At 50.0% G+C, this 13384-nt stretch overlaps 1 protein-coding gene across 1 annotated transcript in view; it reads right to left on the bottom strand.

Annotated features, from left to right (window-relative positions):
• GPS2 (G protein pathway suppressor 2) overlaps window positions 1-8522 on the bottom strand; it is a 138620-nt gene extending 130098 nt beyond the window's left edge. Inside the window, exon 1 of the mRNA XM_056863544.1 lies at window positions 8518-8522. The gene's annotated coding sequence lies outside the window, so the exon portion shown is untranslated. The remainder of the gene's footprint in view (window positions 1-8517) is intronic.
• Between the last annotated feature and the right edge of the window lie 4862 nt (window positions 8523-13384).

Below are 13384 nucleotides of genomic sequence, written 5' to 3'. Positions count from 1 at the left end.
CTCTCAAGCAGCCTTTGAAACCGGCCTGCTGCTACACTTGCTGCAAGACTATTAGGGGCCTGTTAATTTGGTGGGAGGAGGGCCCGTTCTTCCCTTTCTTTCCCCCCCCCCCCACATCTGAAGAGGGCTAGCAGCACCTTTGGAGAATATACCTCTTTGCTCTGTAAATGCCTTAATGCGCCTTGGCTGGGGAGGAATACTGCAAGCCATAGTTGCCGGTACCCCACTAGCCGGTTGCCCCGGGGGGATGTCTTCCTTTCATCTCTCGGTCCGGCACAACTTGAACTTGGCATTTGGCATCCGTCAATGGCCAAGACTTTTCTGTCACCTCAAATTGGGGCAGAATTCTTCCAGCAGGGATAACTGCAGGCGGCTCCTGAGCCCCACCCCTCGCTTGGCTCTGGGACACCCCACAGCCTGTTGGGTTGCAATGTTTAGCCACTTGATCAGCAGCATGCACTCCGGTACTGACAACGGTGTTTTCTGTGAATAATTAAATTAAATTACATTGATGAACGTCTGGAGTGATAGAGTGCCATTAAATGGGGTGGCGGGAGTGTCTGAAAAGTGTGGATTAGAACTCGCCACAGCCTCCACATGCAGCACCGTGTGTGGCACCACACACTTAAGGTTGTGTAACGAGATTTTGATTTGTGCAATCTGTAGACCAGTCCAGCCTCATTAGATCTGGGAAACTAAGCAGGGTCAGCCCTGGGAGACCACCAAAGAAGTCCAGGGTCGCTATGCAGAAGCAGGCAATCGCAAACCATTTCTATTTATCTCTTGCCGTTACCTGGGTGGCCTAGGCTAGGGTGATCTCATGCGATCTCTTAAGCTAATCAGGGTCGGCCCTGGTTAGTACTTGGATGGGAGACCCCCCAAGGAAGTCTGCAGATGCTACAAAAATTTCTGTGGCACGCTGAGGGACTTGCATGAGAGAAGGACGTGCCATAGAACCCCTCCCAGTAGGTACCAGTCCCACAGCAGACGTCTCCCTGGTCATCCCAGGTTTCTCTCACCTTCTATTTTATTCATTTCTAGCCCACCTTTCTTGCAGAACTCAAGGCAGGTGACAAACGTTGCAGTAGAGGCAGTTTGATACATACAGCCCAACAATTTATTCCATAGTGATCGTAACCAAAATGAGAGAACATTGCACCAATACCACAAGTATGCTAAAGCAGAAGTTATAAGACTGGCGTAACGTGTTAGATGCAACAAACTGGTGTAACATAGATTACAGAATTAGAAAGTGATGTAATACCAGCATAAGATACAGTAGACTGCCTTAAATTCCGCTGACCATTTCTACAACCTATGCAAAAATTTAGGCAGCAATTTCTCAGACACTCCAATCTGAAATTATTTATGCATATGTTTTTTAAAGAAATAAGAATACCGTTGGAACACTCTTGGGGTGGGGGGAGAAGCAAGTTCTCCACATCCATCATTCTCTTAAACAGCTTATTTTCAATGTTCCCAGTTACAGATACTGTGAGACTGAAGAGGGATTTTTAAAAAAATTAAAAACTAGGTGTGAGAGTGTGGAATTTAGCAAGCTGCTGCTTAATTCATTAACCAGATTCAAGGTTTCAGTTTTCTAAAAGCCCTCCTGGAAGCTGAATCTTTCAAAAGTGCAGAAATTTAAAAAAGACATTTTGAAATGTGAACTTTTGTCAGCACTTCAAATTGGCGTGGAACCCTTGGCTCTGTTTTCAGAGTGGCCTGCGACACTACATTTCCCACAATGCTGGGCGGAGGAAAGGTTTTCAATCTGTCCAGCAAATCTTTTAAGCTGGCAGCTGTTTGGGAGGGAGATTAAGAGATTAAGGTTGTCCGAATTGTTTGCGAGATGCCCGTAAAAAGGCAAGGTAAGCGGGCTCCCTGTTTTTCCCTTCCGGCTGCTGGACCTTTCTCCAAGTTAGGCACTTTGGGGGTACTAACCTAAGTGGAGGGCTTCTGCCCCTTCCCTGGGGACGGCCTGGCTTCTATGAGCCCAGAGGGTCGGGGGCAGACCCGTTTTTTCAGCCACAGGGACTAGGAAGGTCTACACAAAATAAGACGGGTGGGCAACCCCTGAACACTCTTTTCCTTATAGGGGTGGCTTAAAGCCTGTGTGGTGGTGTGGTTAAGAGTGGTGGTTTGGAACAGTGGACCCTAATCTGGAGAACTGGGTTTGATTCCCCACTCCATATGAGTGACGGAGGCTAATCTAGTGAACTGGATTGGTTTCCCCACTCCTACACATGAAGCCAGCTGGGAAACCTTGGGCTAGTCACTCTCTCTGCCCCACCTCCCTCACAGGGTGTCTGTTGTGGGGAGGGGAAGGGAAGGCGATTGTAAGCCGGTTTGTTTCTTCCTTAAGTGGTAGAGAAAGTCGGCATATCAAAACCAGCACTGCTTCTTTCCCTTCCCCCCTCTGTTGAGTTGTTCCAAATTTGCTGATATTGTGGGGGGTTTGAATGCTTTTAGTCCCAGTGGGTCGCCGTGTTGGCCTGCAGTAGAACAGCTCAATTCGAGTCTAGGGGCACCTGAGAGACCAGCAAGATTTTCGGGGTTTGAGCTGTACTTTTGTTGAGAGAATGAGGGTGTGTGTGACTGGATGGAGCAGATCTCGCTTGTGCGTAGGTCACACTTGGACCGGTGTTTACTGGTGGGGAGGGGAGTCTGTCTTTTGTGAGAGTGAACCATTTGGGAAATGAGCGGTACCCGGAAAAGAGGGCCTGGCCCACTGTCTGTGCATGTGTGCATGCTGATCACATGTGCCTGAGGTCCTTTGGGGTGGTGGTGATTGCGACCTGAGTCACTCATTACATGAACACATGAAGCTGCCTTATACTGAATCAGACCGTTGGTCCATCAAGGTCAGTATTGTCTACCCAGACCAGCAGCAACTCACCAGGGCCTCGGGCAGAGGTCTTTCACATCACCTACTTGCCCCGGTCCCTTTAACTGGAGATGCCACTGGGGATTGAACCTGGGACCTTCTGCATGCAAAGCAGATGCTCAACAAACTGAGCCACAGCCCCTCCCAGCCTGCATTCAGCTGTGCCCCTGCCGTCGGAAGCTAGACAGGTGGTGACCCAAGAAAGGGCCCTCTCCGTGGCTCCAAAACTTCGGAACACCCTCCTGAAGATGACCAGAATGGAATTTGCTACCTCTCCCTAGAAATAAGCATGCCAGAACCCACTTATTTTTCTTTTTGGCTGGCCATGGTATCAGTAAACCTCTCCTCCAACCCTACATTTCAAATGAATCCACTTTCTTCCAGTCAGCTTTCTTCATTGTCCAACTTTCACACCTGTACCTGGTAATGGGGAATATGATGGCATGAATTAACCTGATCTTGGTGGCCAGAAACACATGCTTACGCTGAAGAATCTTTTCTAGCTCCTTCATGGCTGCCCTTCCCAGTCTCAATTGCCTTCTTATTTCTTGGCTGTGGTCTCCCTTTTGGTTGATGACGGAGCCAAGGAAAAGAAAATCTTGAACAATTTCAGTTTCTTCATCATCATCCTCAAAGTTGTGTAATTGCTTAGAGTTTACGGGGCTGAAAAGCATGGAAGAGCTTGTGTTCAGCAGCAAGGAAAAGGGGCCTGTCGCCGGGGAGGGGGGGCGTTTGGATGAGCAAAGGGATGGGGGTACGTGGAGGCATCTGTGGGACAAGTGGCCAGCTGCTCTGCGCAACAAGGGCTGGCTGAATGTGTGAGCATCCTCTCCTGAAAGACTTCCAGCATTCTGTGGCGATGTGAAATTTCTACCTGTGAAGATCTGCATGAGCGCATGAGTTGTGGGATTCTACAGCCATTATGCTCCTGAGTGTGTGTGTGGGAGAGACAGACAGACAGGCATCTGTCTGTACGAAAGGCAAGCTGTGCATCTGCCAGGTAATGCGCTCCATCTTGCATGGCAGTGAGGGACTGGTTTTTGCAGTCTGTGTGGTTGAAAAAAAGCTGTTGGGCAAATATACTCTGTGTGCAATTATTAGGGTTGCCAGCCCCCAGGTGGGGCCTGGAGATCTCTGGAATTACATGTGCAGAGAAGAGCAACCAAAGTGATCAGGGGGCTAGAGCAACTGCCCTAGGAGGAGTGGTTGAAATGCTTAGGGCTGTTTAGCTTGGAAAGAAGGCGGTTAAGGGGAGACATGATAGAGGTCTATAAAATGATGCATGGTTTGGAGAGAGTGGACAGGGAGAAGCTTTTCTCCCTCTCTCATAATACTAGAACGGGGGGTCACCTGCTGAAGCTGGAGGGAGAGATTCAAAACTGATAAAAGGAAGTATTTCTTCACGCAACGCATAGTTAAATTGTGGAACTCCCTGCCCCAGGATGTGGTGATGGCTGCCAACTTGGAAGGCTTGAAGAGGGGAGTTGACATGTTCATGGAGGAAAGGGGTATTCATGGCTACTAGTTAAAATAGATACTAGTCACAGTGCATCCCTATTCTCTCCAGGATCAGAGGAGCATGCATATTATATGAGGTCCTGTGGAACGCAGGCAGGATGACGCTGCTGCAGTCGTTTTGTTTGTGGGCTTCCTAGAGGCACCTGGTTGGTCACTGTGTGAACAGACTGCTGGAGTTGATGGCCCTGGGTCTGATCCAGCAGGGCTTTTCTTATGTTCTTATGATCTCCAGGCTACAGAGATCTGTTCCCCTGGAGAAAGTGGCTGCTTCATTGGGCAAGCTCTATGGCATACCATAGATTTTAGGTGAAATCCCTCCCCAAATCTCCAGGAATTTCCCAGGCTGGAGTTGGCAGCCCTATTATATACACTGTTATGTGTGGCAGTTCTTCACATGTAGTTCACAGAGGTGGGCCTTGGCTCATGAGGGTGTTTTTTCATGTGTCAAGATTTCTTGGGTTTCATCTCTGTATATTTAAGTATTAAAATATTAATGCCCCGCCTTTCCCACTGTCAGACTTGAGGTAGGTATCCACCATGCAGAAAAAAACATATTAAAGCTACTAGGGGGAAAAAACCAGTGATTGGACAAACACTTGTCTAGGCTGGTCCTGCACTGGGCAGGGGGTGGGACTAGATGGCCTGTGTGTAGGGTTGCCAACCTCCAGGTACTAGCTGGAGATCTGCTATTACAAGTGATCTCCAGCTGATAGTTCATCTGGAGAAAATGTCCACTCTGGCAATTGGACTCTATGGCACTGAAGTCCCTCCCCTCCCCAAACCCCGCCCTCCTCAAGCTCTGCCCCAAAAACCTCCCACGGGTGGTGAAGAGGGACCAGGCAACCTTACCTGTGTGGCCCCTTCCAACTCTATGATTCTGTGATTCTAGCACCCACCACCAAGACTATTTATCACGAGTCTGCCTGCCAACGCTTCCTCGGATGAGGAAGAGATGGAGGAAGCCAGCCCCAGAGCTCGGAGGCCTCAGGAAGGCCCACCAGACAAGGTAGAGCCTCCGCCTGGTGCAGAAGGGGAGTCTCAGGCCAAAGTCAGCGCGCCACGCCCTCCCTCTCACAGCCCGGGTCCCGAGGCTGAGTCAGAAGCCCAGCAGCCGCCAGCCTCGCCTCCAGCATTACCAGAGCCTTTGGAGCACTGGAGAAGGCGGGCTCGGAGGGAGGCGCAGGAGCGGTGCCATAGTGTGCAGTTGGCAGCCTAGCACCGGCCAGCCTCTGCCTGTCAGCTGGAGTCACCACGGGGTCAGGGCCGAGGCCACAGAGGCTGCTCAGCCAGCCATGGGTGGCACCTGTCTGGGGCTGACTCAGCAGGCTGAGGAGTCGCACCTGAGGAGTCGCACCTGCTCCTAATCAGGGTTTCCCTGATAAAAGCAGCCAGAGACGGGTGGACCAGCATGGAAGTAACCTGCCCACAACCTTTGTGTACCTGCCTGCATTTTGACTTTGGACTGGAGTTGGACTTTTTCTCTTGGATTTACCCCTGATCTTGGATTGTGACCTGGCTGGTGCGTTCTGGATTTGCCCTCCTGTTTGGGTGCTTGGACTCCTAACTGCTTGTGTGCTGACCCAGGACTGGGCCTTGGATTGCCTGCTCCAGGTTGGGAAATACTGGAGATTTTGGGGGTGGAGTCTGAGGAGGGCGGGGTTTGGAGAGGGGAGGGACTTCAATGCCATAGAGTCCAATTGCCAAAGCGGCTATTTTCTCCAGGGAGATAGATCATGATGGGTGTTAAGTCTGTTTGTAGCAGTAGAAAATAACAAAGGTCCAGTAGCACCTTAAAGACTAACAAAATTTCTGGCAGGGGATGAGATTTTGTGAGCCTCCAGGTGCCTCCATCCCACATGTTTCTTTCTGGCATTGGGGTTGGCGCTGAATGGTTGGCCAGAAACCTGACACGTGGGAGCCCTCTGGTCTCCAAAAGGGGGGGCTGGTTCAGGTAGGGTTGCAGGTCCCTCTTCGCCACCGGTGGGAGATATTTGGGGTGGAGCCTGAGGAGGGCGGGGGTTGGGGAGGGGAGGGACTTCAATGCCACAGAATCCAATGGCCAAAGCGGCCATTTTCTCCAGGTGAATTGATCTCTATCAGCTGGAGATCACTTGTAACAGCAGGAGATCTCCAGCTAGTACCTAGAGGTTCAGCAAACTAGAAACAGCACTTCACAAAGCTAGACACAATGATTATAAAGTAGTGGTATTTAATAACATATCCACCACTGATAGTATGTAGGCAAAAACATGTGTTGTTAATTATTGCCTGAAAAGTAATGCCAAAGAGAGGACTATGCCTTGTTACAAACAAATAACAGTATTATAGGTAAGTCCATGAAAGGGGGTGCCAACCTCCCTTTCTTCCACAGATATGCTTCTTGAGAGTAGCAATTCAGTAGTGCAGTTGTTCTCAACAGAAGCCCGGTGATCTTTCTGTTTCAGCGATTAACGCCTTCTTCAGGGACCACTATATCATAAATTAGTACATAATACTAATTAACAAATGATAATTAACATGAATATGCTAGCAATTGGCTTAAACAAGGGAGAAAATAGAAGATAGAGCATCATACTCACACGCTGCACTACCGAATTGCTAGCTTTGTGAAGTGCTTTTTCTAGTTTGCTGAGTATCCTACAGCATGCTAACCTTTGTTTACCACAGTACCTAGAGGTTGGCAACCCTATTTATTGGACAAATGGTGTAATAATATTAAATCACTTGTAACAAAGGGCAAGAGTAGGTTGCCAGCTAGGGTTGCCAGCTCCGAGTAGGGTTGCCAGGTCCCTCTTCGCCACCGGCAGGAGGTTTTTGGGGCGGAGCCTGAGAGGGGGGGTTGGGGAGGGGGGACTTCAATGCCATGGAGTCCAATGGCCAAAGTAGCCATTTTCTCCAGGGGAACTGATCTCTATCGGCTGGAGATCAGTTGAAACAGCAGGAGATCTCCAGCTAGTACCTGGAGGTTGGCAACCCTAGGTTCAGGGCATTTGGGTGAACCAAGGTAGGGGTGCACGTTAAGGGGCCAAGGGGGCCTTCTGCCACATGGTTGGCCCCTCCCCTAATTCTCCCTCTGCCTTCCCTTCGGTCCCAGATACGGCAGCCGCTCTGCGCCTGATGGAGGAATCTCTGCTGCTGGACCAAAATTTTCGGCACAAGGCGGAGAAGCTGCTCGGAATCTTCCAAAGCGAACTCTTCCAGGCGCTTCTGGGTGTGTATGGGCGGAGCCTGGGGCGATGGGGACCAGAGGGGGAGGGGCTTGTAAGCAGAGCATGACTTCATGGGAGTCTCTGGCCTGAAGAGACACCAAAGGCTGCCGTGCCTAGGGGAGCGCTGTGCCTGTTTATAGCGTTGCCAGGTCGGGAAATTCCTGGAGATTTAGGGGAAGAGCAAGGCAATGGTGGGGTGCAGAGATGGAAGGGACCTCAGTGAGGTATGATGTCATAGAGCCCCACCCTCCAGAGCAGCCATTTTTCTCTAGGGGGACCCGATCTCTGTAGTCTGGAGACCAATTGTTATTCCAGGAGAGCTCCAGGCCCCACCTGGGGGCTGGCAACCTTTGGATGTCTGTTTACCAGAGGCTTTTTAAAAACTGCTTTTCAACTATTTGAAAGCAGTTTACAAAACATGAACAAATGCAAATAATTTTTAAAAAGTGAAAGCAAAAATAGATCCAGCGTAGGATAGAGGTTGGCGCCTCAAACTATAATCGGGGAGACCTGGATTCAGTCCCCAGTGACTGGCTGACCTTGGTCTGCTCTCTTAGCTGACCTACCTCGCAGGGTTTTTGGGAGGATGAAATAGGAGAGGAGAGAACCTCTGTCTTCCAGAGCTACACAGAAGAGGGGATTTCTCCATCGCTGCAAGGGAGACTTTTTTCCCCCCTCCTCGCCCGCCCAGTTGAGCTGTCTGGATTGGCCCGAGATTGGTCACTTGACTGGGCCCCAATCCCAACCTTGCTTCCCCTGGGCACCTTGCCTCCTGGAGGCATGGCTCTTCTCTCCGGCCAGCTGGCTCTGCACCTGCAGTGGGTGGGGCAGGCAGGCAGGAGTCTGGCTCAGCTGGTGGTGGCTCTAAATATAGGGCTTTATCTGAGTTTCGTAATTACCTCTGAGCCGAGCCCAGGAGCCGCCACCCGATTCACTCGCCTCTAAAGCGATTGATGGGAGCTTCCCATGCCAGGGCCAGGGGGAGGTTTAAAACTGCACCCCGGGAGGCCCGCCTGCTTCAGGCCGATGGGCCCAGATTGGCCTACCCTGCAGGGTGAGGTGGAAGGGGCTCCTTTCAGGCCTCTTCTGTTGGGACAGATTCAGTTTTATTGATACAGCATAAGCCAGTAAAATACATGAATCGTTTATACAAAAGGTAAAAAACTATAGCAGTTCAACCAAAAACATTCCTAATTAAAACTTCCAACTAATTTATGAAAGACTAAAATTGACTAAATTATGATTTAATCTAATTGCAATGGCCCAACATTAGGCGTCGAACTTTATATGCAATTGTACAAAATGTGGCTACCTGATTTGCCATCCGGGCACTTCTGTTGTGACAAACCATGCTCCAGAGGAACTGCGAGAAACTCCCCTACGGCCAGCAGCTGACTCTCTCGTTTTCTCTTCTTCCTCCGGTCTAGACATCCAGGAGTTCTATGAAACAACAGTTTCAGAGACCCCGCCCACCACCAGCTCATGTTCACGGAGGTCTCGGCCTAAGGTACGCCCCCCTCTTTCTCTCTTTTGGCTTTTTTCTGGGTCCTCTCTGTAGGCTCAGCCTTGGGAATTGTATTCTTTCAATGCCTCATGTCTCAACCTGAGAATGGATAGTTGCATCTGAGCTTGTACGAAGTGCATTTCTTTCATCGATGAGAAACTATAACCTATTTCCATGTATCTGGGATGAGCGTCCAGGCCTTCAGTGTGTGAACCTACTTTCTTAGAAGAGAGCCAGCTTGGTGTAGTGTAGGGGTTAGAATGTTGGACTAGGATGTGGGAGACCTGGGTTCGAATCCTCACTGCCATGGAAGCTTGCTGGGTGACCTTGGGCCAGTCACACACTCTCAGCCTAGCCTACCCCACGGGGTCATTGTGAGGATAAAATGAAGGACAGGATAAAGATGTGAGGTCTAACCAGAGCAGACTAAAGTGATACCATCACTTCGCGTGATCTGGACACTATACTTCTGTTGATACAGCCCAAGATCACATTTGCCTTTTTAGCTACCGCATCACGCTGCTGACTCATGTTCAGTGTTTGGTCTACTAAGACCCCAAGATCCTTTTCACACACACTACTGCTAAGACAAGTCTCCCCCATCCTATAATTATGCATTTGATTTTTTCTACCTAAATGCGGAAGTTTAAATTTATCTTTGTTGAAGTGCATTTTATTAGTTTTAGCCCAATTCTCCAGCCTGTCAAGATCATCCTGTATCCTGGCTCTGTCTTGTACCGTATTTGCTACCCTTCCAATTTTTTATACCATGTAATCTACCTGAGACTCGATGAGAAAGGCGGACTGTAAATAAATCCTGCTGTTCTTCAATTGCATAATCCAGTTTTATTGAAATGGATGAAATGGAGAAAAGTAGAATGTTGTCAGCCACTTTGAGGGTCCCCATTGGGGAGAAAGTTGGGATATAAATGGCATAAATAAAATAAATAACATCTGTGTGGGAAAATGGATGACTGAGAAATCGCTGCAGTTATTTCTCTGGAGTGCCTCTCTTCCGCTGCTGTCTAGGGCTGGTCCCAGTGTACAAGCAGGGTTAGTTTGGTGGCACAAAGAGTTGGGACTAATGCACCAATTCTGCCTCGGTGGCAGAATTGCAACTGCTTCTGGAGTGAGGCTGGTACTGAAGCATGATTGTAAAAGATAGAACTGGACTGTCCACGTGGGGTCTCCGAATGGACCAGAGAGGATCTTTTGAGGCCAAGCCCTTAAGCTTCTGACCAGCTGTTCTCATTGGAGGCCAGTAGGGTTGCCAATCTTCAGGTGGTGGCTGGAGATCTCCTGGAATTACATCTGATCTCCAAATGACAGAGATCAGTTCCCCTGGAGGAAATGGCTGCTTGGAAAGGTGGACTCTGTAACATTATACTTGCTGAGGTCTCTCCCCTCCCTAAACCCTGCCCTTTCCAAGCTCTTACCCCCCCCCCCAAAAAAAAAACTCCAGGAATTTTCCAACCAGAGTTGGCATCCCTGCCCAGCCCAGTCTCTCTCTAGCCAAAGCAGCAGCAATGCCACCCCCCCCCCCCCGCCAAAGTGCAGCCTGGCAGTGTGGTAACATGTTAAGGAAACAGCCCTGTGACAGAACAATGCAAAAATAACACTGAAGGCCCTGGGTGAAGGGGGAGGGGGAGCAGGGAGGGACCGCCGGGGGAGCTGCTCTCTAATTGAGTGCACTTCTGGTTAATTAATTTTTAGCACTTCTGCACTGGCAGAACGGAAGGAGGGGAGGGGGACAGGAGCAGCAACTTTCCCATCCCTGGGGGGCGCTCCAGCTCTGATCCCAAAGGGGCCGTCTGGTGTGATGTTCTTGGCCCCAGATAGTCAGCAGCCCCAGGAACATTTCCGGTGGAAGGGGTGAGGCCAGGATCTGTCCCCGGCCAGTTGGCTCTCTTTATATGCGAATTTGCACCTCTGGCAGCTGCAGCCATGACTCATAGAATCATAGAGTTGGAAGGGACCGCCAGGGTCATCTAGTCCAACCCCCTGCACAATGCAGGAAATTCACAACTACCTCCCCCCCACACCCCCAGTGACCCCTACTCCATGCCCAGAAGATTGTCAAGATGCCCTCCCTCACATCATCTGTCTAACCGTGTAGCCATCGGATGCTTGTGCCTGTTTTAATTCCAGTATCTTGCAGCAGAGTGTTCCAAAGAGTAATCACCGGTTGTGGGGAGAAGGTTTTCCTTTTGCCTCTCCCCCGTCATCCATCTGTTGTTGGATATTGGAGGTGTCCCAAGTGCCTTTTCCCATCTCCCCACCACATAGGGTTGCCATCTCTGGGTTGAGAAATTCCTGGAGATTTGGAGGTGGAGCCTGGGGTGGTGGGATTTGGGGAGGGGAGGGACCTCAGTGGGGTATAATGCCATAAAGTCCACCTTCCAAAGCAGCCATTTACTCCCGGAGAGCTGATCTCTGTAGTCCAGAGATCAGTTGTAATTCTGGGAGATCTCCAGGCCACACCTGGAAGTTGGCAGCCATACTGCCCCTGATAGCACCCCCTCCCCTTAAGCAGGAGAGGGAGAGGATTTGTGCTATTGCTAGTTGGGCTGAAGCCAAACCCTCTCTGAGGGAGAGACAAGTGCTGGCTAAAAATATTGTCGAAGGCTTTCACGGTCAGAGTTCATCGGTTCTTGTAGGTTATCCGGGCTGTGTAACCGTGGTCTTGGTATTTTCTTTCCTGACATTTTGCCAGCAGCTGTGGTCGGCATCTTCAGAGGAGTAACACTGAGATGCCTGCCACAGCTGCTGGCGTAACGTCAGGAAAGAAATTACCAAGACCACGGTCACACAGCCCGGATAACCTACAAGAACCGAAGTGCTGGTTAGTTTATGCAAAAGGAAATCTGGAAAGGACTGGGGGGAACTGAGGCCCCACGCTGAGCAGGTCTGTAAGTGGCAGAGCCCTTGAGCCCCACACTTATGGGAGCTACTCCAGGGTAGTGCAAACAATTTGGTTAGCCTGTTGCAGAAAAAACATAGGGAGAAGGAAAAGGGGAAAGGAAAACATCTAAAAGGTGTTTTGTGGCAGGAGTTTAAAGAGTGACAGATTTATTGTGGCAGAACCTTTCATGAGCCGTGGCCAACTGTGTCCGATGCATGAAGGGTGCCCTCAGTTCACTGACAGAGAGATAATTTATGGGTGTTAGAGGAAAAAACACAGAGGCCTGTGATGTTTCTTTAGGCACACCTGTGCCGCTCAATGACCTTCTCAAGCAGCTGCAAAATTAGCTGGCTTTACTGGTTTGGCTAAGTTTACACTAGCAGGAGAGGAAGCCCCTCCATCAGGACAGTGGTTTCTTCTCCCCTCGCAAGCAGAGGCCTCTCTTCCTGGCTTCACTCGGTTTAAGCACCTCCATCACCTCCTCTTGCTTTGCAAATGGTCTCTGCGCTTACGTGGATTGGAGCTCTATGCAGAAATGTAGAACGATCTTGTGAAACTCCCTACTACACTGTGTGGTGGTGGTTACTTGTTCAGATGGATTTAAAAAGGGGACTAGAGAGTTATAGAGAGGAAAGATCCTCTGGCATGTGTGAGCCACGATGGCCATGTTGAACCTCCATGTTCAGAGGCAGTCTACCTCTGACTGCCAGTTGCTGTCGGGCAGCAGCAGAGGTGGTGGTTGGCCTTCTCTGGGCACCTGGGCAGCCACTGTGGGAAGCAGGATGGTGGACCGCCGGTCTGATCCTCCAGGGCTGTGCTTTAGGCCACAAACTGGATCTCTGGCACTTCCTTGTCTTTTGATCCCACTGGGGACTCTCCCTGCAATGCTTTGATGTGTGCACAGGTACATAGGTGCATTTGTGTGTCTGCTAACTTCATGCATCTGATGCAATTGAAAGAATCTGCTAGTTTTCAACGTGCTGCGAGGCTCTTCTTTTTAACACGTCTCTGTAGCGCTGTGCCTAAAAGACTGAGCCATGTATCAGCGAGCATCCAGTTCGAATCTAGCCTCTGCCACAATGAGCTTGGGCACATCGGCCTTGCATGCATACACGGCTCCTGACCCCTTCCTTACAATATGAGGGCAAACCACCTCTGTTAGTCTCTTGCCTTGAAAACCCCATAAGGGGTCGCCATAAGTCGGCTGTGACTTGATGGCACTCTACACACACTCAAGAGTGACATACATTGTAGGGGAGGGGCCATGGCTCACAGGTAGAGCCTCTGCTTGGCTATGATATCACTAACCTTTTCTTGCTGAGTTGGAAGCTAACAGAGTTCAAGCACTTTTCAACTGTCAGTGA

The sequence above is a fragment of the Euleptes europaea genome, chromosome 18 (genome assembly GCF_029931775.1).
Source record: "Euleptes europaea isolate rEulEur1 chromosome 18, rEulEur1.hap1, whole genome shotgun sequence".
NCBI lineage: Eukaryota > Metazoa > Chordata > Lepidosauria > Squamata > Sphaerodactylidae > Euleptes > Euleptes europaea.
The sequence above is the reverse complement of the archived record's forward strand: the minus strand, read 5'-3'. Positions and strand labels throughout refer to the sequence as shown.